This window comes from Bos grunniens, chromosome 2 (assembly GCF_055505025.1).
Source record: "Bos grunniens cultivar Pamir isolate PY7600 chromosome 2, Bosgru_T2T1.0, whole genome shotgun sequence".
Lineage (NCBI taxonomy): Eukaryota > Metazoa > Chordata > Mammalia > Artiodactyla > Bovidae > Bos > Bos grunniens.
In genome coordinates, this window is record NC_141166.1 from 100,018,719 (window position 1) to 100,045,636 (window position 26,918).

Consider the following 26,918-nt stretch of genomic DNA (forward strand, 5'->3'; position numbering starts at 1 on the left):
TCTGGTGATGTCCATATGTAGACTCTTCTCTTGTGTTGTTGGAAGAGGGTGTTTGCTATAAGTGCATTCTCTTGGCAAAACTCTAAATAGCATACATTGGGAATACCTTCCAGTTAGATATAATTAAGGGTGAATTTACTTTATAATGCAAAAAAGGGCAACTAAAAAATAAGTATCTTAAAATTGGGCAGAAATAAACTAAATTGCACTAATTACTCATAGGAATAGCTGTACCTATCTACTTATAGCAGATGTCTTCGGACTGAGAAATAGAAATATGGTGACCATGTTTTTAAAATATTATAACAATGTTGGGGTAACATACAACTGCAAGGTTTAATTATTTTATTAAATTCACTTTATGGGTTAGGTCTTTATATAAAACATACACATTTTCTCATGCATAACACATGGCTTTCTTTTTGTCCTTCTTCCTTTTTAAAAAAGTATATGGTATTTGCTGAAGACAATATTCATTCAGCCTAACTTTTTACATAGTGTATATCTACAGTATAATAAAAGAAAAACTAATGCTTGATAAGGCAATTGCTATGGAAAACAGTTTGCCAATTGTTCAAAAAGCTAAACTTAAAATTTACCACATGAACTAGCAATTCTTCTCCAAGGCACATATATACCAAAAAAGAAAAAATTCAAAGAGACTTAAAAATCAAAAGATGAACAGACAACACATATATGATATGTGTATTATATATATACTATTAAATAGTTATTTACATAAATAATGAGACTGAGTATTAAAGAGCAATGGAGTCCTGACACATGTTATAACATGTACAGACCTTGAAAACATTATAATGAGTGAAAAAACCCGTGACACAATAGGAAAAATATGTGATTTCACCTATATGAAGTACCTATAATAGGCAAATCATCAAGAGAGAAAGTAGATTGAACTTTATCGGGGGAGTGAGTAGGGGGATGGAGAGTTAGTGTTCAACAGTTACATAGTTTCTGTTTAGAGCTATGAAAAAGTGTTAAAAATAGACAGTGCTGATGTTTGCACATTTTGAATGTAATTAATGACAACAAATTATAGACATAAAAGGGATTAAAACTGCAACTTTATGGTATCTTTTTTACCACCACTTAAAAAAGTAATAATGTAATTTACTCAAAACTATTGGATTGGACACATTACATGGGTGAACTGCACAGTGTATAAACTATATCACAATAAAAATGTTTTCACAATTAATGTTTGAAGTCCTTCTTCAATGTCTGAAGCTTAGGGCCCTTCTCCTTAAAGGTGCCTTCTCTGGTCATTCTATCATCTTCTCTAATTACCAACTCATAGTATATTTTATTTGTTTATAGCACTCATTTAGCAATTAATTTCATCCTGCTTTTTAAAACAATCTCTGGTGTTTTAAAATTTATTACACATTTAATATTTGATTATGCTGTTTACAAAACGAGTAGTTGCTCAAATTATCAAGACTCCTATTTAATGCCTGTACTTTATTTTCCCCAATGAGATTAGGAGTAGCTGAAATTGTCAAATCAGAACCCAAAATCCCCCTGTTATCTTCAAATCATCAAAAAATATCTCAATTTTACACTTGCACATATACATTATGCAAGAATTTCAATAACAATTGTTAAGAGGAAAGCATTCCAAGGAAAATATAATCCAAATATTCATTCTCTGAGCATTACAATTAATCAAGGATGTAATAGTCTTAGTTTTATAACTACTAAAAATAGGAAGCAGGATACTTTTAGTTTATTTATTTTAATTGGAGGCTAATTACTTTATAATACTGTGGTGGTTTTTGACATACATTCACATGAATCAGCCATGGGTGTACATGTGTTCCCCATCCTGAACCCCTCTCCCACCTCCCTCCCCATCACATCCCTCAGGGTCATCCCAGTGCACCAGCCCTGAGCACCCTGTCTCATGCATCGAACCTGGACTGGGGATCTATTTCACATATGATAATATACATGTTTCAATGCTATTCTCTCAAATCATCCCGCCCTTGCCTTCTCCCACAGAGTCCAAAAGTCTGTTCTTTACACCTGTGTCTCTTTTGCTGTCTCGCATTTAGGGTCATCGTTACCATCTTTCTTAATTCCATATATATGTGTTAATACACTGTATCAGTGTTTTTCTTTCTGACTTCTTTCGCTCTGTATAATACGCTCCAGTTTCATCAACCTCTTAGAACTGATTCAAATGCATTGTTTTTAATAGCTGAGTAATATTCCATTGTGTATATGTACCACAGCTTTCTTATCCATTCATCTGCTGATGGACATCTAGGTTGCTTCCACGTCCTGGCTATTGTAAACAGTGCTGTGATGAACTTTGGGGTACACGTGTCTCTTTCAATTCTGGTTTCCTTCGTGTGTATGCCCAGCAGTGGGATTGCTGGGTCATATGGCAGTTCTATTTCCAGTTTTTTTAAGGAATCTCCACGCGGTTCTCCACAGTGGCTGTACTACTTTGCATTCCCACCAACAGTGTAAAAGGGTTGCTTTTTCTCTGTACCCTCTCCAGCATTTATTGTTTGTTGACTTTTTGATAGCCATTCTGACCGGTGTGAGATGGTACCTCATTGTGGTTTTGATTTGCATTTCTCTGACACTGAGTGATGCTGAGTATATTTTCATGTTTGTTAGTCACCTGTATGTCTTCTTTGGAGAAATGTCTGTTTAGTTCTTTGGCCCATTTTTTGATTGGGTCATTTATTTTTCTGGAATTGAGCTGCAGGAGCTGCTTGTATATTTTTGATATTAATTCTTTGTCAGTTGCTTCATTTGCTATTATTTTCTTCCATTCTGAAGGCTGTCTTTTCACCTTGCTTATAGTTTCCTTCGTTGTGCAAAAGCTTTTAAGTTTAATTAGGGCCCATTTGTTTATTTTTGCTTTTATTTCCATTACTCTGGGAGGTGGGTCATAGAGGATCAGCAGGATACTTTTAACAGAATATTCTATTTCTATTTGACCAATCATTTTTCTTTTTCCCCAAATAAATTAAAGATACTATCCAAAACAAAAAATAAGATTAAAAAGGTGAGGAATATACATCTAATATCTATACAAATACATTTATGTCTAAGTAGAAATGTACAGGATATATATATTTAGTCCTGAACAGAAGTAAATAAAATATTAAGTTATACAGATAACTTAGTAATAACAAAAAAGGTGTTTGGGGGCCAACCAAGATTTTGTTTACTTAAAAATCTCATTTAATGAATACAGTGATCTTCAGTTCAGTTCAGTCGCTCAGTCGTGTCGGACTCTTTGTGACCCCATGAACCGCAGCACACCAGGTCTCCCTGTCCATCACCAACTCCCGGAGTCCACCCAAAGTCATGTCCATTGAGTCGGTGATGCCAGAATTTGAGGTATAATGATGAAAGAGAAGGAAGACTTTAGAGAAAGGAATAGGAAGAATGAATATATATGGTACTCCTTTGGAAAGTAGCATAAAACCTGGAGAAATACATAGCACACTTAGAATAAAATTACATATTTACAGAACATACAAAGGCTAGGTGAATTTTCTACCTATGTCCTTAGTATATGTTTAAAGTGACCTTTGAGACTTACAGGCTATTTTAATCCACAGCAGGGTTTTCTTTTCTTAATTGGTACTTTTTAAAAATATGTACGTGTTTGCTAAAATGTTTCTTTCCTGTAGAATATCTGAATGATTTGCTCTTAAGTACGTCTTTAAAAATGAATTGTAAATGTAAACAGTGTTAGCTCACATAAAATTTAAGAAATAGCCTATATTTTGATCTAAAGGCAAAAGGTTTACATTTTTAAATTATGGTATCATTACCTTAAGTGAATCTGTTTCAATGAACAATTATATTTCTATTCACTATCAAAGTAGAACAGCTGATGTTCACTTTTACAGTGAAAATACTCATTGGCATGTCAGAGAATATTGCTTTTCCAGTCAGAAATAACAGCTATTTATCAAATTCAATTCCCCAGAAAAGTCAATAAAGAGAAGGAAACAAAGATGGTTTCCATCAGACAAAATACATACATTAAAACTCATTCTTCATTAATCATAGTCCTCATATCCTTTACTCCAATACCCAATAGCTCCAATACTTTGGCCACCTGATGTGAAAAGCCGACTCATTAGAAAAGACCCTGAAACTGGAAAAGATTGCAGGCAGGAGGAGAAGGGGATGACAGAGGATGAGATGGTTGGATGGCATCACTGACTCAATGGATGTGAGTTTGAGCAAACTCTGGGAGATAGTGAAGGACAGTGAAGCCCGGCATGCTGCAGTCCATGGTGCTGCAAAGAGTCGGACACAACTGAACAACACAACAACGTACCCTTAATCTCTGAGGTTTTATAATTTACAAATGATCATACAGGCTTGGGATTCCCAAGGTCACAGCATACTAGGAAGAGGGATAAAGATGATGATGATGATAGCAGCTGTAAATTTCTAAGCACATATTAAGCACTGCACATGGGAATATGGGCTAGGAATGGAGACAGTACCTGTAATAGCGTACTGAAAGCTGTATAAGAATTCAAAAAAGACCAACAACTGATTTGACTCCATGACCAAGAATCTACAAACCCTATGTCTCAAGGGTATCATTATGCTACAATACAGAATAGTTCATGCTTTCAAGACAACTCCTTGAGACCTTAATCAAATGTTTAAAAATTTGCAAAGTAAGGATACCTATTTTTAACTTAAAAATAAGAAGCATGGGAAATATAATCTAAAGACCTACATTTGAATCCAGATGCATCACCTAATATTAATGTGTCAATCTCCTTCAGACTCAGTTTCTCCAAATGTAAAATGGAAATACAATTTACCTTACAGCACAACGGTGAGAATCAATATATGTAAAAGCACCCAGTGCAACTCCTGGATATAGCAGCTACTGAAATATTCCGAAAACTTAACTACTTAGAATAATTTTGCTAAAATAAACAATTTGTTACTTTTAAATGTTACTACTCTTTAGATGTTTAGATGTTACTCCAGTTTGTAAATATGTAAAGTAGAAAAAGCCAAAATTCATTTAAGTGTATAAACAATGCTCTCATGTTCATCATAAATCACCATCAATTCATTCTTTAGCCTCAATTTAGATGATAACTCCTCAGGAAAATCTTTCCACAATCTCCAATGGCATGTATCTATTAAACACATAATATCTACCATGTCTAAAACCAAACTCCTGATCTTCCACTACATCACAAACTTGCTCCTTATGAAAACCATCCCCATCTCACAATTGATGGCAACACCATCCTTCTAGAGGCTCAGCAAAAAATCCTGGAGTCATCTTGCCTTCTCTTTTCCTCATATCCCACAAACAATCCATCAAATAAGGTACACTTCTCGGTGTACCTTAAAAGCATCCAGAATTTAACTACTACCAGCCTTATCTAAGCCACTACTTTCAATCAAATTACTGTAAAAGCCTTCTAGCTGGTGGTCAGTGCCTCCCTATAGTCCATTCTCAACATAGCAACTGGAGTGATCCTTTAAAAATATAAGCCAGATTTACTGAAAGCCCTGCAATGGCTCTTTAAAGTGCCTATGGCGCTCTGTAAAGCCCCAATTATCTCTGTCATATCCGCCTACTCTGGTTTCTAGCTCACTCTACTTCAGTCACACTGGGCTTTGTTCATTACTCTGAACACACCAGGCATGCTTTTGCCTTGAGCCCTCTACTTGGAAGGCTCTTAAGATATCTGCATAATTAACTTCCTTGATCTTTGCTCAAAAATCAACCTACCCATCACACCACAGCATTCTTACCCTTTCTCTTACCTACTTTTTCTTTCCTCCATAATACTTGTCACGTTCAAACATGCTATATACTTATTTATTATGCTTACTGTTGATTCCACCTCCAATACACGTTCCCCAAGAGCACAGACCTTTGCAAGTTTTATTTACGTTTATATCCCTAGAACAGCACCCCAAAATATATATTAAATATATAAATAAAAGGAAACATTAGATATTTCTTTATGTCACCTTTAGTATCTTGAATTTATCCCTATTATATCAGTTATCGCATTGTATTGTAATAGCCTGTTATATTTTTGCCCCTTCAAATCAACTAAACTGTAAGTTTCTTGAAACTAGGGATTTATTTTGCTTTCCATTACTATCAGAGAATTTCCTTATAGTGTTTGACAGTAAGGATCCTAACATTTGATAAACTGATGAAAAAAACGTATCTAAATCAAAGTCTTTAGCACCTTTATTATGTGTGAAATATAAACATGCTTAAAGGCATGACACTGAAGACTGAGTTCTTTATGGATTCTGTTAGATTTTTTGGTCTTGCTCTGGCACTTATTAGCTAAAAGACATTGATGAAATCATTTCAATTCTCTAAAACTGTTTCCTTATCAGTAAAAATGGGGATAATGATGGTTACCTATACCTCATGCAATTTTCTTGACTGTAAAATAATTTGATAATAGAATTCAGAATACGCTTCTTCAGAATACACTGCTCTGGCATTTTGACTGTTTTGAGTTAAGGCACTTGAAAAACTAGCAAATACAGAAAAACACTCTGACCTTCTTTCTATTTCTTAAAAGCAGGAAATCAAAGTACTATATGAAAGATGTCCTTCCTATACCAGAAGGAAAGTAACACTCTCACCATCAAGGATAAAAAGTTGAGACTGAGAGAATTCTCAACAAACAGACCTTGTTAAAATAATTCTTATCTTCCTTTAGTCTCCCCACATAGTTACTTTCCCATAACTGCCTTTCTTTGTTCAACTTAACATAAAACCAGAATATTTCACCATTTCCTTGGTCTTCATTCCTTTTGCAGACTCTCATTTCACATAAAATTTGTATTATAAATATGTATGCTTTTTCCTCCTGTTGATCTATCTTATACCAATTTAATTCTCAGGCCCAGCAAAACAGAACTCTAAGAGGGTAAAGGTAAAAGTTTGCCTTTCCTACCAAAAATTAGTCCAGTAGTTTGCACATATTATGCGTTCAATAAGTGACATCTATTAGTTGTTATTACAAATTAAAGTAGATGCCCTCCTATAAGTCCTACTTCAATAACTTGACTAAGCTAGAATAGTCAATAAATATAATCTTTAGAATTTCCTTAGAATGCACCAATAACATAAATCACCAGGTTACTTAAAATATCTGTGATATGCATTTTGCAAAAGAAGGTACCTTAATTCTCTCAACGAAACTTAATTACATTATCTCAGAATATTTTAAAACTAGTTCTGAATGTTAGGTTCTATGACCATCTTCAATAGTAGCCTTCAATGTTTAACAATTTCATAGTATTTTTTATATAATCAGGATACTTAATACTAAAGTTTAAAAATAAAACATCTTACTATTTAGATGAACTATATACTTATAGGCCTATAATGTATACATACTTTCTTCCCTCTACTCTGAATAATCTCATTTCCAGAAATAAGACTTGAGAGAAAAAGATAAATAATTAAGTGTATTTGTGACTCTTCACTAAATCACCTCCAGGCTCTCCATTTCTCATTTCAGCCATGTATCCAACAATGTATAGAATCCTCTGGTAATGTTATATTATGGATTTAGCAAAAATTACAGTTTTGCTGAAATTAAAAAGATAATAACTTGGTATTTATTTTAAAGTTTATTTTCCATTATTTTACAATAGAAATAATTTTTCTATATTTCCTTGTGTACTATTTTCCTACTATATACTCAGAGTCAGTTGTCTGTTTTATAAAATCTTATGGATAATCATTTTCTTTACAGTTTGTACTACCATAAAGGAAAAAAAAAACACATTTTACTTAGCACACATATGAACAGTAGACAAGAAAACTGAGGTAAGCAGTTTAAATAATTGTCCCAAGAACACAGATGGAGTGACTGCCAGCTTTAGGATTAAAAGTAAGCAGCTCATTATTCCCCTTCTTATATTCTGAGTACTTAATATTGTTTTTACATCACAAGGATCTCATAATTAATTTTAAAATAATTTAACTTAATCATTAAAACAATTATCAATAGTTGTGACAATATATTTAAATAGATTTATGAAATATATTAAGTAAAAATAAATTAGTTTATCCAAATATTCCCTAAACAAATGAATCTGACTTACTACATAAGTTGTTTTTTAAATTTTGCTTCGAGTGCCAAGAAAGTGACAGCTTAATATAATTTATCACTTCAATATCTTTTTTAAAAGCTAAATTCTTTATCCAAAATCTACAATAAGTATATGAGAAGATTGGATTTAATACCAAACAAAAATACTTTTTCATTAAAAAAAAAAAATCCAAACTTAAAACAGTACTTTCTACTCTAATTATAAACTTCAACTTCAGGATATATTTACAACAGATATATCTACTGAAAGACAATGATAAAAAGTAAAGAAAGCACCAAACACTATTGCATTTACAGGAGAAAAAGACATACAGTATAACATTAACAGCTTACTGTGGAGAGTGGATTTAATCAGGAAGTAGCCATTATCCTTTCGATTCAGAGCAGTGACAGCACTCCAAAACAACAAGCCGTGATATTTTTCAGTTAAAAGGCATGAAAGAATACCTACTATTGTGTCCTAGCTTTGCTGACCCCAAAGGTCACCATATGTCTTTTATCTAAAGCTATCATGAAAACATAATCCAAGCAAGCATTTACAATGCTTTATTTGTTGAAACACCTAAAATCTACCTAACACAACCTCTCTCTCTCAGTTACTCACAAAACATGGCTGTCTTATTCAGAGATTAGCAATTATTGTAATGAGATACTGTCGGAGAGGGTCAAATAGTACTTCCTGCAGTTTACACATCTTGATTTCCTGGTAAACAAACTGAAAGGCAGGTGGAGCACTTAGATCACCAGTAAATGTGAAAGCTCACGTGACAAAACTAAGCCAGGTGAGGTTGATGTCTCAAATAATTTTTCTTTTCTTAATTTTAATTAGTGTCAAGACATAAAGAGTTCTATCTTCCTTTTTTTTAAAGGAGGGTTTATTCCTGACATGCGAAGGCACAGAGTTATAATAAGGAATCCTTGATAAACAAACCTGTTTAAGCAGGTTTTAAAAATTACTGCTTGGCAGGTAAATTTAAAAACAAGGCAACGCTAGCTAACAAGGTTTTCTCTTTAAAAAAACAAAAAACCTAGGATTAAGTGTTTAAAAACCTGCTAAATAAGGAGTAAGTTTTTAAGTTTCAACTCTTTCAACAAAAAAGATAAAGTTTCTGAGTTATAATTTAAGACAAGCTCTTGCAAAGTAAAACTGTAATTCATGTAGCAGTCCAAGGAAAAAATCTCAATATATGAATTGAAACTTTACATAACTTGAAGCTATTTCTTGCATCACTTAAAACTCACATTTTAAAAAGAAAACAAAATCTAAAATATTATCTGTAAGTATTTAAAAATATATGTGGTGAGCTTGAAATTTGTTTCTCTGTCCTTAGTTTTTCCCCCCAAATTACTTTTTCACTCTCTGAAATTTCTAGTGTAGTTAAATGAAGACTGACTTAAATTAACTAAGGGTATAAAGCAAACACAATCCATCAAAATGATAAACCAATTCACTAATTTAAGAATATGGAGAGGTTTTTTTTTTTAATCTACATTTATGTTTAAAATACTTTGTTCAGACGCCCTCCGTGTCCTAACTATTAACACAGTATCATTTAATTTTAATGCAAAGAGCCCTTAACAACCGCTTCACAGTAATATAATCACAGTATTAAATTATATAACTTAAATCAGGTGTATATTTATTATATTTGCAAAATAAAACTTTAATGTATTGACGAACAGAAAACAAAACAAAGTGATAACAAAATCAATGACAACAAAAAGAACACCCAAGAAGATAAAACTAAACTAATAATACAAAATATGAGAATAGGTCACATTACAAATATTTAATATATATCATTTGAAAGGAGTACATATTTAATACTGAACAACATTAATGCTAAACAGTGCTAAACTAATACTAAACAACAAGTTGCTAACTACCATCTTTACTATGATGAAGCATGAAACAAACACCAAATTTTCAAAAAATTACAACTAAGAAGTTAAAAGTTTCAGCTGAATTTCCTGGTCCAATTAAATAATTCAAATATCCTGTTAACTACCTGGAATGTAAAACATAGCCCTATTTCCTTCATAAATAATTTGAGATATATTAATAATTCTTACTAAATAGGAGCTTTGACTATGTAATTCATATATGGAAACAAAACAAAATTTTAAATTAGAAACTTATTATTTCAACTATTATAAAGACCCATGACTATTTTAGTTTCTCATAATGGTTTTTCCAGTGGTCATGTATGGATGTGAGAGTTGGACTATAAAGAAAACTGAGCGCTGAAGAATTGATGCTTTTGAAGTGTGATGTTGGAGAAGACTCTTGAGAGTCCCTTGGACTGCAAGGAAATCCAACCAGTCCATCCTAAAGGAGATCAGTCCTGGGTGTTCATTGGCAGGACTGATGTTGAAGCTGAAACTCCAATACTTTGGCCACCTGATACGAAAAGCTGACTCATTTGAAAAGACCCTGATGCTGGGAAAGATTGAGGGCAGGAGGAGAAGGGGACGACAGAGGATGAGATGGCTGGATGGCATCACTGACTCGATGGACGTGAGTCTGAGTGAACTCCGGGAGTTGGTGATGGACAGGGAGGCCTGGCGTGCTGCGATTCATGGGGTTGCAAAGAATCGGACACGACTGAGCGACTGAACTGAACTGAATGGGTCAAATTTAAAAGATAAGGAAATTAAAATACTGAAGTAAAGAAAATAAATTTGAAATTTTGTTTCATTCAACGCAGCTTTTATCAAATGTCAGGAAATTTTGGTGTTAACAGTTTATAATTCAGTTGAAAGGCCAAGGACAGAAACCAGGGCAAACATGATACCCTTTGTGTTAGAAAAAGACCCCTCCGAGCTAATGTGAGAAAAGGAAACCTTTCGCTCCTCTAGATACATTTCAACCCTACTTGTTCTTTCAGTCAGGCACTCTTTGTAGAGTACACTTGACACAAAGAGCTACACCTGGTAGCTCTGCACAGAGAAAAATCTTCAGAAAGGATGCCCTTGCCCCTGGAAGGTCTAAGAAACCACAGAGATTAGTCTTCCATGACTTAAAAAATCCACGCAAAATGAAAATGAAAGACAGGGAAGGGGACAAGAGCTCCTACTTCTACTTGCTTACATTCTACCAGCAATAAAGAAGCTTTCCATAATTATTTATATCCTATCTATTCTAAACTAAGATGACTTAAAGACATATGATGAATAAAACAGAATGCTTTCAAAAAACAAATTAATATGAATAAAGGGAAGCAAGAAGGATGAAACACAAAGTAAAGCTAGAACACACAAATGCCTGTCATAAGGTCTTGCACAACCTTCAGATGTGGGTAGCTCAGCTCTGAGCTTCCTAGCAATCCAAGTGAAGCAGGAAATAAGATCAAATTATAAAACTCTGACTGTGTAAAAACTTCACTTTACAAATAAGCACCAAGGCTTTTCCTAGTACTTAGAATCAAGAGAAACGTCTTCATACTTTTCAGTGATGCAACACTGGACAAAACAATAATTTTCTCAAGAGCATCTTTACAGAAATTGAACAAATTTCATATGACACTCCTTTCAACCTTTCTTCAGGGCAAGCTAAAATCATAACACGATGAAAAGTTACCCAGAAAATGTGCCATCTTAACAGGAAAGTTTCTGCTATTTATCTAGGTAGAATCTCTAAAAAAACACTAACAATCCCCAAGATCTTTTGTTAAATCACAGTCTGTTTTCATATTTCAAATTCATATTTCATTTTCTAAATTCAGATTTATCTGCTGGATGAGTACATAAAATGGACATGCTTGATGATGGTGGTTCTCGATCAAAGAGAAGACCCTGGTAGAAAGGTCTAGACACTTAGGGATCTCTTTTTAATTTAAAGCAGTTCCTTGCTTTCTCTTTAGTGACCTTCTATGATCCTGATCAATTCAACAGCCTGGGCCGCAGTCTCTGACGATTTTTATTCCTCCTCAGTTTGGTATTTGTAACTGTGGTACAGAAATCTGACTTAGAGCTTCTAGGTTCCTATTTTCTCAGTTAGTCTGAGAAATTTATAACAATTTATTATAGAGTGTGAATCTTTGTATAATTTTACAGCATTTACTTTGTCTATTATTGGTGGGGGAAGACTAAAATTAATATAAGAGCAATTTCATATTTCCCATTTTATTATACAAAATTGAACAAGTTCTGCAATGGTAGCACCTCAATATACAGTATATCTGGACTGAATACTATTAAAATTTAACAAGGATACAAAAAGCACTGGGGTAAATAAGTAGGAGCAAATATATTCCGTTAATTTTGGATTGGTCTCTTCTCTGTCTTCCAAAGATGCCAAGGGTATGTGCTCTTATCTACCAGCTTGTTTATGCTGTTTCCCACTGCTTCCTTACCACACTATCAGCTTAGATCGCATTACTTTCAGGACGCCCTCTCACAGAGCTTCACTATCTGACCCCAGAAAACCTTCTTTCTTCACAAGATTTAGCTCTATATTACTCTCCAATTATTTTAGGGATCGCCCTTACTAGATTTTAAAATTTCTTGTTTTATATTACCCATTGTGAACAATAAAATGCAAATATTCTAAGTAAAAATTAACTTAGGTTGATACATTGAAAACTCCTGTACATATCTGTAACAGCTCATGCTTGTCTAACATAAAGAAGGTATTTATTAGGATTGCATCAAATGAGCCAGTCAATTTTTACTATATAGGCAATTTCTAAATGATATACAATCAACTCATGTTACATCAAAACTTTGGCTTTTCTATTTTCAAGCTTGACAATGGATTCTTAGTTGTGACAACTTTTGAGAACACTACTAAAAACCAAATAGATTTTGTAAATCATTGTCAAACCTCAAAATGACTAAAATTAAATGAGTTGTGTCCAGTACAGTTTGATCCATATTTGAACTCATATACATAACTGCATAAGAGTCATGCAGTCTCTTCCCTGATTAAATGAACTCTTCCTAGGTGGAGTCACTGAAATCTGTTATTTCTGAATTTCCTATTTTATGAAAATTTAATTCTAACTATAGAAATCTAAACATATACTTTTTGATATTGGAAAAGATAGCAGTATGTACATTTGGCAAAATATGTACAACTTGCTTAGTATTTTTTTTTGCGATAAAAAAAACCCATCCTAACATTAAAAATATGTTAGAGAGCATATGGTTAACATCATAATTAATTATCAGCTTAAATCAATCAAGATATATTCATTTAAAAAGTTATAGGATAATTTAAATGGTTACATTATTAACTGCCTCACAACTGTTTATTTCAGGGAACAAAAGTAGGAAATATATCTATATTATAAACTGAAACGCTTTGAATAAATTTGACAACAAAAGGAAGAATATAATTCAATTTTCTTTCTTTTCCTAAAGGACAAACTGAAAAGAGTAAACTGGAAAGGGTATAAAAAAAATAGGTGTGTATATATATATATTTTTCATTTATTGTAACATAATAGATACACACAGAGCCTGTAAAAATACAATATTCATTTTGCTGCAGAAGAACAGACATTGCATAACAATGAGATTTGCTAATGAAATCAACCATCAACCTGGAATACATATGTATTAAACCAAGACCTCAGTGTCATTTTCTTTTTGCATTATTTGTTCTTGCTTTCATTTTTCTTGACCTTGTCAGTATTTCTGTCCTTTAGATTTTGGAACTTTGGTAAAGCAAAATGAAGACTATAATATTATACCATATTGCTTTTTATTCATCACATTTAATTTTAATGTAAATTCCAAGTGTTCTGCTTCCATCAGCACTGTTAACGTATCTTTGGTGGGGAGCAGAAATCAATGGATGCTACCAGAAAAAACAAAGGAGGTTTATTTCTATACAAAATTATTGAAGCAGGTCTGAAGAAAACTTTTATCATTTACATACATTCCATATAAAAACTTTTATAGCAATATTAGTGCTTATTTAATAAGAAATAAGAAAATAATAATATATTTTAAAGTCACTTTGGTAATAATGTAGTTTTTCCAGTTGTTCCTACTACTGACAATTCTTAAGTGAAATAATAGAAGATTAATATAATAACCATGTATTTAGACAAAAATTGTAACCTTCCCCCAAAAAGGTTCTGCTGTTCTAGTCTACAAAGTTAATTACCAATCTCCATTCATCAAAAATATGTAATTCTGGAATTTTCTTTAAAATTTAGAATTTAAATTTATGATTTAGTTACTAACATTTTCTATAAAAGCCCAAAAACTATGAAAATATTTTGATAGTATATGTCTTAAGAAAAGCATTAATGTCCCATTCATAGCTTTTGGAGTACAAGCTATTCAACTAAATGACTCTCTCTCCTGTTGTTTGTTCACTTATAGAAATTAGGTTTTCAATTCATATTTACTACAGATAAAATTAACAGCCTAACCTGTTGTGGTATATAACTGCTACTAATTCATGACAATAATAGTTTTTAATTTAAAGCAGCACTTATACCAGCTAAAACATACTTTAGCCAAACAAAATTATTTCCATTTTAATTTTTATAATAACCATATCTAACCTCAAACAATATCCTGCAAAATAACAAAAGTTAGTTTAAGTATAATAGTTCTACTAAAAAAGTAAACCACACATATTCCCTATTAAACTGCTGAAAGTTGCCATTGACAGTCCAATAATTCTCAAGGCTAACCATCTTAAAAATACTGAAGGATAATTTTATACAAAGAACTACATAGTCACAGAGCAATCAATAATCCACACACAAAGTATTTCCCTAAAAAAAAAAAAAACAAATTTCTATTAAAAATGGCGAAGTATAAATCAGAATGTAGAGAAACAGTTAAATAAATGTCCATAGCAATACTGAAAATCTATTTCACTAAGGCAAAGGATGTAATCCTAATAAAATGTGGTGATAGGCTTTGGAAAGTTATCAAGCTCATTGCTACTCCAACTGTGGTCCACAGACCAGCAACATAGAAACCACTTGTTAGAAATAATCGCAAGCACTAGTCCAGACCTACTGAATCAGAATCTTATGAACATTAAAATTTAAGAAGCCATGATCTAGAAAATTCTTTAGCCTACCTAGCAATTTGTACATCAATTCCAATAACTTCTGATATTCTAATAATAAAAAATCCATATTAAAATTCAAAATATTTAGAAAATATACTATTTGTCATGTACAAACCCCATTTTCCTACTATTTGCTTAATTATTTGAAGTTTCATATTCACATGGACTACAGATTTTTAATTTGTAGCAATACAAAATAATAAGTGGGCAGGAATCATATATTTTGCAAGATCTTGGAAAACATTAAATAAATGGATAAAAACTGAAGTATTATACAGTCTTAGCAATTATTTTAAAATATTTTTTTTTTAGCAATATTTTTATTTTATTTTTTTTTAATTTAAATTTTATTTTATTTTTAAACTTTACAATATTGTATTAGTTTTGCCAAATATCGAAATGAATCCGCCACAGGTATACCTGTGTTCCCCATCCTGAACCCTCCTCCCTCCTCCCTCCCCATACCCTCCCTCTGGGTCATCCCAGTGCACCAGCCCCAAGCATCCAGTACCGTGCATCAAACCTGGACTGGTGACTCATCTCATACATGATATTATACATGTTTCAATGCTATTCTCCCAAATCTCCCCACCCTCTCCCTCTCCCACAGAGTCCATAAGACTGATCTATACATCAGTGTCTCTTTTGCTGTCTCGTACACAGGGTTATTGTTACCATCTTTCTAAATTCCATATATATGCGTTAGTATACTATATTGGTGTTTTTCTTTCTGGCTTACTTCACTCTGTATAATAGGTTCCAGTTTCATCCATCTCATTAGAACTGATTCAAATGTATTCTTTTTAATGGCTGAGTAATACTCGTTATGCAAAAAAATCCTTTCTTAAATAAGACCCTGAAGAAGCCCTGTATAGTAAAGAAATAAATAAATAAAGAGCTTCTTCTTGGGATTCCCTGATGTCTCAGTTGGTAAAGAATCTGCCTGCAATGCAGGAGACCCCAGTTTGATCCCTGGGTTGGGAAGATCCACTGGATAAGGGATAGGCTACCCACTGCAGTATTCTTGGGCTTCCCTTGTGGCTCAGCTGAAAAGAATCCACCTACAACACGGAAGACCTGGGTTCAATCCCTGGGTTGGGAAGATCCCCTGGAGAAAGGAAAGGCTACCCACTCCAGTATTCTGGCCTGGAGAATTCCAGGGACTGTACAGTCCATGAGGTCTCAAAGACATGACTGAGTGACTTTCACTTTCCTTGGGGCAGAGGAAGCACCCAGCAGTAAGCAGGACATCTCAACAGAATCAACTTACACATTACTCAGAGTACAGTTTGAAAAACTGATTTAAGAGAATTACTTAAGGGTCTAAAAGTGAGCTGAACAACTATTATGTTAATCACAAATAAACTTTACTATTCATCAAGGCAAGCTGTAAAGATCACTATATAGAAACCCAGTTTATTCTATACTGTTTTAAAGTAAGAATACTAGATAAAATTACAAAATTCAGCATTTTTTAATGATGAAAACTGATCTTTTCCCGAATAGTCTAAATGGTGAACTTGGATTTAACTAATATGTTATCTTCAATTAAATTATTTCAGTTAATTGTTTGCCTACCTTATACAGGACAGTATGTTAAGTGCTATAAGGATAATACAGATGAATGGACAAAGTACTTATTCACAATGGAAACCTAAGACAAATACATGAAATACAGTATGTGCCATAAAAGCAATATAGTACTATAGGAGTAAAATTAACTGAGGATACTAGAAAAACTTCGTAGAAATCTAACATCTTAAGTAGGCCTTGAAAAGCATGTAGGATTTTTGAAAGGAAAAGATGGCTAGGTGGAGGAACTACGGGAAAAAAGCATCCTAAGTGTAGGGAAGGGCTTCTCTGGCAGCTCAGTGGTAAAGAATCTGCCTGCCAATGCAGAAGACACATGTTCAATTCCTGATCCAGGGGATACCATGGAGAAAGACATGGCAACCCACTCCAGTATTCTTGCCTGGGAAATCCCACAGACAGAGGAGGCTGATGGGCTATAGTCCCTGGGGTTGAAAAAGAGTCTAGCACAACTTAGCAACCAAACAACAACAACATAGCATTACAAAAGCTTTTAATATCTATGGTTTGATGAATTAATCAATAATAAGTGAATAATCTAGTCTGGCTACTATATAAGGCATATATAGAAAATAGTAGGAGATGTGGCTGAAAAGTTACTCTAGGACCTTATCAGAAACAACTATGAATGTCACTTTAAGTGTTAAATTTATTCAACACTGCCAAAGTAGTAAACTACTTCCATTAGAAATACTGACCTAGCAGTTTTAAGTAGGATGAGTTGCAACAGAAAGAGATTTCCAAGATGGATATTAGAATATTCAGTCTGTTGAAATAGTTTAGGCAAGAATAAGGGTCTGAACTAATATTGTGGCAGTAGAGTCAGAAATATGGAGATATGGAAAATGGAATACGAATATGAAAGATAAGATGAATCAGTTCTTTTCTTACTCCTTGATTGATCAAAGAGCAAGAAAGAAAAAAATTATACTAGAGATGTAAATCTATTGGACTTCAAAGTAGATTCTACATAGATGTATACATAGATGGAATGGGAAGGCAAAACTTAAGGAAAATCCAAAGGCTGGGGAAAATGTAGACAAGGAAATCTCTTATCCACTTATTATGTACCTACAGTGTTAACTCATAACCACTGTAGAAAAATATTAAGCAATACTTCATAATATCAAAGCCGTAGATAGTCCATGCCATGGCAATTCCACTTTCAGATATATAACCCAGAAAAATTCTCATACATAGGCATAGCAAGCCATATACAAAAGTATAAACTACAATATCATTTGTGTAGTGAAATTCTACAATACAGAAGATCGTGGTGTGTTTTTATAATGAAATGTATAGTGAAGAGCCAACTCATTGGAAAAGACCCTGATGCTGGGAAAGACTGAGCGCAAGAGGAGAAGGGGGCGACAGAGGATGAGATAGTTGCATGGCATCATCAATTCAAAGGACACGAGTTTGAGCAAACTCTGGGAGACAGCGAAGGACAGGGAAGCCTGGCATGCTGCAGTCCATGGGGTCACAAAGAGTCAGACATGACTGAGCGACTGAACAACAAAACAGCAGTTAAAATAAATAAACTAGAGCTACACATGTTAACACGGATATATATCTTGAATGTACAATCACTTGAATGACGTAAAGGTTTTCTTGGTTTGTTTAGTTCTATTTATCATTTTATTTGAGATAGGACAATCTGAAATCAATCAATCAAGAAAGGAGAAGATGGCTATGTCTTATGAACGGTCAGTGAAACAAGTCTCTGGATGACACAGAAGAGGATAAAAATAAAAAAGCATGAATAAAGTCTTAGGCATAGTAAGGAAGCAAACATTTTTTCTGTGTTTATTTTTTACCAGGATTGACTTACTTTATAACTGGAAGCCTGTACTTTTTTTACCACCCTCAACAGTTTTACCCACCTCCCACCTCTGGCAACCACTAATCTGTTCTTTGTATTGTATCTATGAGTTTGGACTTTTGTTTTTGTTTTTTTAGATGCCATATATAAGTGAGATCATAGAGTATTTGTCTTTCTCTGTCTTATTTCATTTAGCATAATACCCTTAAACCATCCACATTGCTGCAAAGGACAAGATTTCCTTCTTTTGGCTGAAAAATACTCCATTTTATAAATATATAACATATTTTCCTTCTTCATTCATTCCTCAGTGGACATTAGGCTGCTTCTATGTCTTGGCTGTTGTAAGTAATGCTGCAGTGAACAGGGGGGTGCAAGGCAAACAGTTTCTTTCTCAGAGATGGGTGGAAGAGTAGAAGAAAAAAAGATAATTTTTTAACTATTAATTTGAAATAACTATATATTTACAGAAAGTTGCCAAAATAGTACAGTGAGAACCCATATACTCATCACTCAGGTCCTACTAATGGTTACAACTTACATAATTAAATTGTCAATATTGAAACCAAGAAACTAACTACAGTGTATGTATAGTTCTAACTCATCTTATCCCAGGTGTAAATTCATGAAACCAGCACTGCAATCAAGGTAGAAACCTACTCCATCACCACAAACATCTTTCTCACGCTACTCCTTTACAGTCGCACCCACCATCCATAACCCCACGTTACCACAAATACCACAAATTTGTTCTCAATCTCTAGAACTTTGTCTTACATAAATGGAATTATTGAGTGGCCTTCTGAGATTGACTTTTTTTCACTGAGCTTAATGTCCTTTAGGATTTGTGTATCAACAGTTGATTTTTTCTAATTGCTCAGTAGTATTCCATGGTTTGGACACACCAAACTGTACAGGACATTTTGACAGTTTCCAACTTGGGCTATTATAAATAAAGCTTCTATGAACAACCACATACAGTCATTTTTCTGGGATAAATGCTCTGGAGTGCAGTTGCTAGGTCATGTATTAAGTATATATTTAGGTTTTTATTTTTGTTTCAAAGATACTGCCAAATATTTTTCCAGAGTGGTTGTACCATTTTACACTTCCCCTGACAATGAATAAGAGCTCAATTTCTCCATATTCTTGCCGATGGTTGACATTGTCACTAATCTTTATTTTAGCTGATCTGATAAGTGACTAATGATACTTCGATTTTGCATTTCTCAGATGGGTAATGATGTTGAATATCTTTTCATATTCTCATTTGACATCTAGTTACCCTCTTTGGTGAAATGTTCCTTCAGGTCTTTGGCCCAGTTTTCTAATTAGACTGCTGGCATTTTTATTGTTGAGTTTTGAGGGTTTTTATATAACCTAGATGGGAGTCCTTTGTCAGATATGTGATTTTTCAGTATTTTCTCTTAGTATATGTCTTATTTTTTCATTGTCATAACAGGTATTTTGCAAACTAAACAGTTTTAATTTTTGTAAAGTCCAATTAACTAATTTTTAAGGGCTGTCCTTTTTGTGTCATGTGTAAGAATTCTTCACCAAGGTAGAACTTACAGATTTTCCCTTATGTTTTCTTCTAAAAGTTGCACATTTATATCTATAATTATTCCAGACTTTGAACTGCAAAAGAAGAAAACTGATAGATCCGTTTATCAGAAAGTATTCAACTACTTAGTAGAGTTACCCATTTAAATTATGAAGCACTTAAGATATAGATAAAGGTACAGGATATAGAGAGTGGAGTTTTACTTAATTGCTTTAAGTGCTTTGACAGAATTGTACATAGGTGTACCTCAATTAGCCAGGAAAAGCTTGAAAGTATTCTTGAAGAACAGTATCTCTGTTCTAAACTTTTAAGAATGACTACTCACAGAGGGAAGGCTGTGCCAGGAAGAAATGATAGCACTGAACAAAAGCAAAACGGCTATACACACACTACCTGCTTTAACAAAGTATACATGGTTTCAAACTTGGCACATACTAAGTATGGGAAATTTATGCAAAATTTAGACAGGAGACAGATTGTGGAAAATTTCACATGCCCTATAAATGAGATTAAATTTTATTCTGTACTAATGTGAAGCTGTAAAGAACTGTACTGCATAGGAACCTGAAACACTAGATCCATGAATCAATGTAAATTGGATGTGGCCAAGCAGGAGATGGCAAGAGTAAACACTGACATTTTAGGAATCAGTGAACTAAAATTGAGGAGAATGGATGAATTTAATTCAGATGACTATTATATGTTCTACTGTGGGCAAAAATCCCTTAGAAGAAATGGAATACCCCCATAGTCAACAAAAAAGTCTGAAATGCAATACTTGGAAACAATGTCAAAAACCAAAGAATGATCTCAGTTGGTTTCTAAGGCAAACCATTCAACATCTCAGTAACTCAAGTCTATGCCTCAACTACTAATTGCCAAAGAAGCTGAAGTGGACCAGTTATATGAAGACCTGAAATGCCTTCTAGAACTAATACCAAAAAAATATGTCCTTTTCATCACAGGGGATTGGAATGCCAAAGGAAGAAGTCAAAAGATGCACAGAATAATAGTCAAGTTTGGCCTTGGAGTACAAAATGAAGCAGGGCAAAGGCTAAGACAGTTTTGTCAAGAGAACACTCTGGTATAGCAAACACCCTTTTTCAACAACCCAAGAGATGACTCTACACATGAACATCACCACACTGTCAATACCAAAATTAGATTGATTATGTTCTTTGCAGCCAAAGATAGAGAAACTCTATAGAGTCAGTAAAAATAAGACCTGGAACTGACTGGCTTCCTTGGCAGCTCAGACATTAAAGAATTCATCTGCAAAGCAGAAGACCAGGGTTCGATTCCTTGGTCAGGAAGATCTCTTGGAGAAGGGAATGGCTACTCACTCCAGTATTCTTGACTGGAGAATTCCATGCAAAGAGGAGCCTGGAGGGCTGCAGTCTGTGGGGTCACAAAGAGTCGGACACAACTAAGCAACTAACACACATACATTCAGTAAAAATAAGACCTGGAGCTGACTGTGGCTCAGATCCTGAACTTCTGATTGCAAACTTCAGGCTTAAACTGAAGAAAGCTGGGAAAGCCACTAGGCCATTCAGGTATGACCTAAATAAAATCCTTTATACAGCTGAGGTGATGAACAGATTCAAGGGATTAGATCTGATAGAGTGCCTCAGATATGCAGATGATACCACTTTAATGGCAGAAAGTGAAGAGCAACTAAAAAGCCTCTAGATGAAGGGAAAGAGAAGAGTGAAAAAGCTGGCTTGAAGCTCAGCATTCAAAAAACTAAGATCATGGCATCTGGTCCCACCACTTCATGGCAAACAGAAGAGGAAAAAGTGGAAAAAGTGACAGATTTTCCTTTCTTGGGCTCCAAAATCACTGAGACAGTGACTGCAGCCATGAACTTAAAAGACGCTTGTTCCTGGGAAGGAAAGCTATGATAAACCTAGGCAGCATATTAAGAAGCAGAAACATCATTTTGCCAACAAAATGACTATAAGTCCATATAGTCAAAGATACGGTTTTTCCAGTAGTCATGTATGGATGTTGAGAGCTGGATAAAAAAGAAGGCTGAGGTTAATTAGGTCCCATTTGTTTATTTTTGCTTTTATTTCCAATATTCTAGGAGGTGGGTCATAGAGGATCCTGCTGTGATGTATGTCGGAGAGTATTTTGCCTATGTTCTCCTCTAGGAATTTTATAGTTTCTGGTCTTACGTTGAGATCTTTAATCCATTTTGAGTTTATTTTTGTGTATGGTGTTAGAAAGTGGTCTAGTTTCATTCTTTTACAAGTGGTTGACCAGATTTCCCAGCACCACTTGTTAAAGAGATTGTCTTTAATCCATTGTATATTCTTGCCTCCTTTGTCAAAGATAAGGTGTCCATATGTGCGTGGATTTATCTCTGGGCTTTCTATTTTATTCCATTGATCAATATTTCTGTCTTTGTGCCAGTACCATACTGTCTTGATAACTGTGGCTTTGTAGTAGAGCCTGAAGTCAGGTAGGTTGATTCCTCCAGTTCCATTCTTCCAGAAAATTACTAGAAATAATCAATGACTATAGTAAAGTTGCAGGATATAAAATCAACACACAGAAATCCCTTGCATTCCTATACACTAATAATGAGAAAACAGAAAGAGAAATTAAGGAAACAATTCACCATTGCAACGGAAAGAATAAAATACTTAGGAATATATCTACCTAAAGAAACTAAAGACCTATATATAGAAAACTATAAAACACTGGTGAAAGAAATCAAAGAGGACACTAATAGATGGAGAAATATACCATGTTCATGGATTGGAAGAATCAATATAGTGAAAATGAGTATACTACCCAAAGCAATTTATAGATTCAACGCAATCCCTATCAAGCTACCAACAGTATTCTTCACAGAGCTAGAACAAATAATTTCACAATTTATATGGAAATACAAAAAACCTCGAATAGCCAAAGCGATCTGCACATCAAAGGAAACTATCAGCAAGGTGAAAAGACAGCCTTCAGAATGGGAGAAAATAATAGCAAATGAAACAACCGACAAACAACTAATCTCAAAAATATACAAGCAACTCCTACAGCTCAACTCCAGAAAAATAAACGGCCCAATCAAAAAATGGGCCAAAGAACTAAATAGACATTTCTCCAAAGAAGACATACAGATGGCTAACAAACACATGAAAAGATGCTCAACATCACTCATTATCAGAGAAATGCAAATCAAAACCACTATGAGGTACCATTTCACACCAGTCAGAATGGCTGCCATCCAAAAGTCTACAAATAATAAATGCTGGAGAGGGTGTGGAGAAAAGGGAACCCTCTTACACTGTTGGTGGGAATGCAAACTATTACAGCCACTATGGAGAACAGTGTGGAGATTCCTTAAAAAACTGGAAATAGAACTGCCTTATGATCCAGCAATCCCACTGCTGGGCATACACACTGAGGAAACCAGAAGGGAAAGAGACACGTGTACCCCAATGTTTATCGCAGCACTGTTTATAATAGCCAGGACATGGAAGCAACCTAGATGTCCATCAGCAGATGAATGGATAAGAAAGCTGTGGTAAATATACACAATGGAGTATTACTCAGCCATTAAAAAGAATACATTTGAATCAGTTCTAATGAGGTGGATGAAACTGGAGCCTATTATACAGAGTGAAGTAAGCCAGAAGGAAAAACATAAATACAGTATACTAACGCATATATATGGAATTTAGAAAGATGGTAACAATAACCCGGTGTACGAGACAGCAAAAGAGACACTGATGTATAGAACAGTCTTATGGACTCTGTGGGAGAGGGAGAGGGTGGGAAGATTTGGGAGAATGGCATTGAAACATGTAAAATATCATGTAAGAAACGAGTTGCCAGTCCAGGTTCGATGCACGATACTGGATGCTTGGGGCTAGTGCACTGGGACGACCCAGAGGGATGGTATGGGGAGGGAGGAGGGAGGAGGGTTCGGGATGGTGAACACATGTATACCTGTGGTGGATTCATTTTGATATTTGGCAAAACTAATACAATTATGTAAAGTTTAAAAATAAAATAAAATTAGGAAAAAAAAAAAAAGAATAGCTATTGTCACAAATCACGTTACTTGCATGAATCTTGGCACAGATTAGGTACTTAACAAATGTTGATTTAAGAGAAACTGGGAAGAATTTCACTTATCACTCCAGATGGAATTTTCTGTAAATATACCATATCTCTAATAAAAAAAAAAAAAAAAAAGAAGGCTGAGTGCTGAAGAATTGATACTTTTGAATTGTGGTGCTGGAGGAGACTCTTGAGAGTCCCTTGGACAGCAAGATCAAATCCATCAATCCTAAAAGAAATCAGTCCTGAATATTCATGGGAAGGACTGATGCTGAAGCTGAAGCTCCAACAATTTGGCCCCCTGATGCCAAGAGCTGACTCATTAGAAAAGACTCAGATGCTGGGAAAGACTGGAAGCAAAAGGAAAAGGAGGCAGCAGAGGGATGAGATGGTTAGATAGCATCACCGACTTAATGGACATGAAACTGAGCGAACTACAGGAAATAGTGGAGGACAGAGGAGCCTGGTGTGCTGCAGTCCACGGGGTTGTAAAGAGTTGGACAGGACTGAGTTACTGAAGTGCTGCCTATGGCCTAGAGCTGTGCCCCAGGCCAGGGAGCTTCAGCCTGCCCTCCCTGACAGCCTGCCCTTCCTTCCCATATCAGGCTTGTCTGGCCAGCCTCCATAACGGCATTAACCAACTCCTTGCAATAAATCCATCTACTTTCTATCTACCATACTGGTCCTCTTTCTCTGGTTGGACTCTGCCTGATACAAATCTGCATCATGTTTCACAATCTCCAAGAGTAGAATATAGTTTTTAACAAAAACAACAAAAATTATTTATTTATTTTTGGTTCTGCAGTACTCTTGCCTGGAAACTCCCATGGATGGAGGAGCCTGGTAGGCTACAGTCCATGGGGTCTCAAAGAGTTGGACACAACTGAGTGACTTCACTTTCACTTTTCACTTTCATGCATTGGAGAAGGAAATGGCAACCCACTCCAGTGTTCTTGCCTGGAGAATCCCAGGGATGGGGGAGCCTGGGGGGCTGCCGTCTATGGGGTCACACAGAGTCGGACACAACTGAAGTGACTTAGCAGCAGCAGCAGCAGCAGAGTGACTGACAAAAAACAACAATGGGATGCTAGAAAAGGATTCTACTGTGACAGCCCAGGTGAGGCATGATGCAAACCTATATAAGAATTTAGGCATCATGAATAGAGAAAACAGGATGGATTTAAGAACTATTTAAGAAAACAAAAAAGAAGTACTTTTACTGAAAAAGCAGGCAAAGAGAAATGCTGGCTTAAAGCATAGAGATTATGAAACAGCAATTGTGGAAAATCCTTTTAGTAACCAACAATTAATCAGTGCTGTGCTGTGCTTAGTCGCTCAGTCATGTCCAACTCTTTGCAACGCCATGGATGTAGCCTGCCAGCCTCCTCTTTCCCTGGGGATTCTCTAGGCAAGAATACTAGAGTGGGTAGCCTATCACTTCTCCAGGGAATCTTCCCAACTCGGGACTCGAACCAGGGTCTCCTGCATTGCAGGCAGATTATTTACCAGCAGAGCTACCAGGGAAGCCAGATAATCAGTAGGACTGTATAATACAGCATTTACCAAAGCACTGAAAAACACTAGCCCCTTAAGAAATTCTTTAAAGGAAGGGACAGAAAGGCTGGAGATTCTCAAAACAACTTAGCACATTAAAAGATGTGCCTAAACACAAGCACAAGCAAAACCTTTAACCTTTAACATTAACCCTAGGTTTTGCGTTACTTGACCATGGAATCTTTTTATTAAGCAATATTCACTCAACCAAAACTACTCTGGGGATCGCTGGTTTAGCAACATGAGTTTTGGTTAAACTTACAGCATAATTTTTTTCAGTATTTTCTTTTTAAAAAGACAATTCTTAAAAGTAGATATATGTGAAATCTCTAGCTTCATTTATTACTCCCTTTCATCACTCACACCACTCCAACCACACTGGTTTCCTTATTGTTACTGGAATATGCCAAGTACAACCTGCCTCATTGTCTTGGCATTTGCTGTTTTCTTTGGAATAATCATCACGCAGATATATGCATGACTCACTTCTTAACTTTCTTAAGAACTCAAACTGTAATCTTAGAAGGGCTATGCTATAATAACGACCCTATAGTAAATACCAAACCCACAACTCACAATGCAATACGCTTGATTTTTTTTTACAGTGTTGATTGCCATCTAACACAGTAAATATTAGTTTATTAACTATTAATCTCTTTCACTCATAAACTGTAAGCCCCATGTGTGTAGAGTTTTGTTCACTGCCTTATCCCTAGCACTTGCACGTACTAGGCACTCCTTAGTTACTGAATGCTTTAGTAACCATCATGTTACCTCTATCTGAGTGTATTTACTTCATATTAAAGTAGATAAAATGTGAAATAGCTACCTCTTAACCATTCCATTATAGGAATAGTATTCTCTTTTATGACATTATGGTTACTATTTTTACACCCACGTTCTATCTGTTAATAAACTACATCTGATAGACAGAGTGCCTGATAAACTATGGATGGAGGTTCATGACATTGTACATTAAGACCATCCCCAAGAAAAAGAAATGGCAAAAAGCAAAATGACCATCTGAGGAGGCCTGTCTGAGGAGCTGTGAAAAGAAAAGAAGCAAAAAGCAAAGGAGAAAAGGAAAGATATAGGCATTTGAATACAGAGTTCCAAAGAATAGCAAGGAGAGATAAG

At 34.8% G+C, this 26,918-nt stretch overlaps 1 protein-coding gene across 49 annotated transcripts in view; it reads right to left on the bottom strand.

Moving 5' to 3' along the window:
* Positions 1-26,918, bottom strand: part of BAZ2B (bromodomain adjacent to zinc finger domain 2B) — a 332,790-nt gene that overhangs the window by 191,627 nt on the left and 114,245 nt on the right. For 8 of the 49 annotated variants that reach the window (XM_086355021.1, XM_086354986.1, XM_086354836.1 and 5 more), the window contains exon 1: positions 8,469-8,759. The exons of 33 other annotated variants lie outside the window; for them this stretch is intronic. The gene's annotated coding sequence lies outside the window, so the exon portion shown is untranslated. Of the gene's footprint in view, positions 1-8,468; positions 8,782-26,918 lie in introns of those variants that run through there. 8 more of the 49 variants (XM_086354944.1, XM_086354888.1, XM_086354857.1 and 5 more) reach the window with 2 other exon arrangements.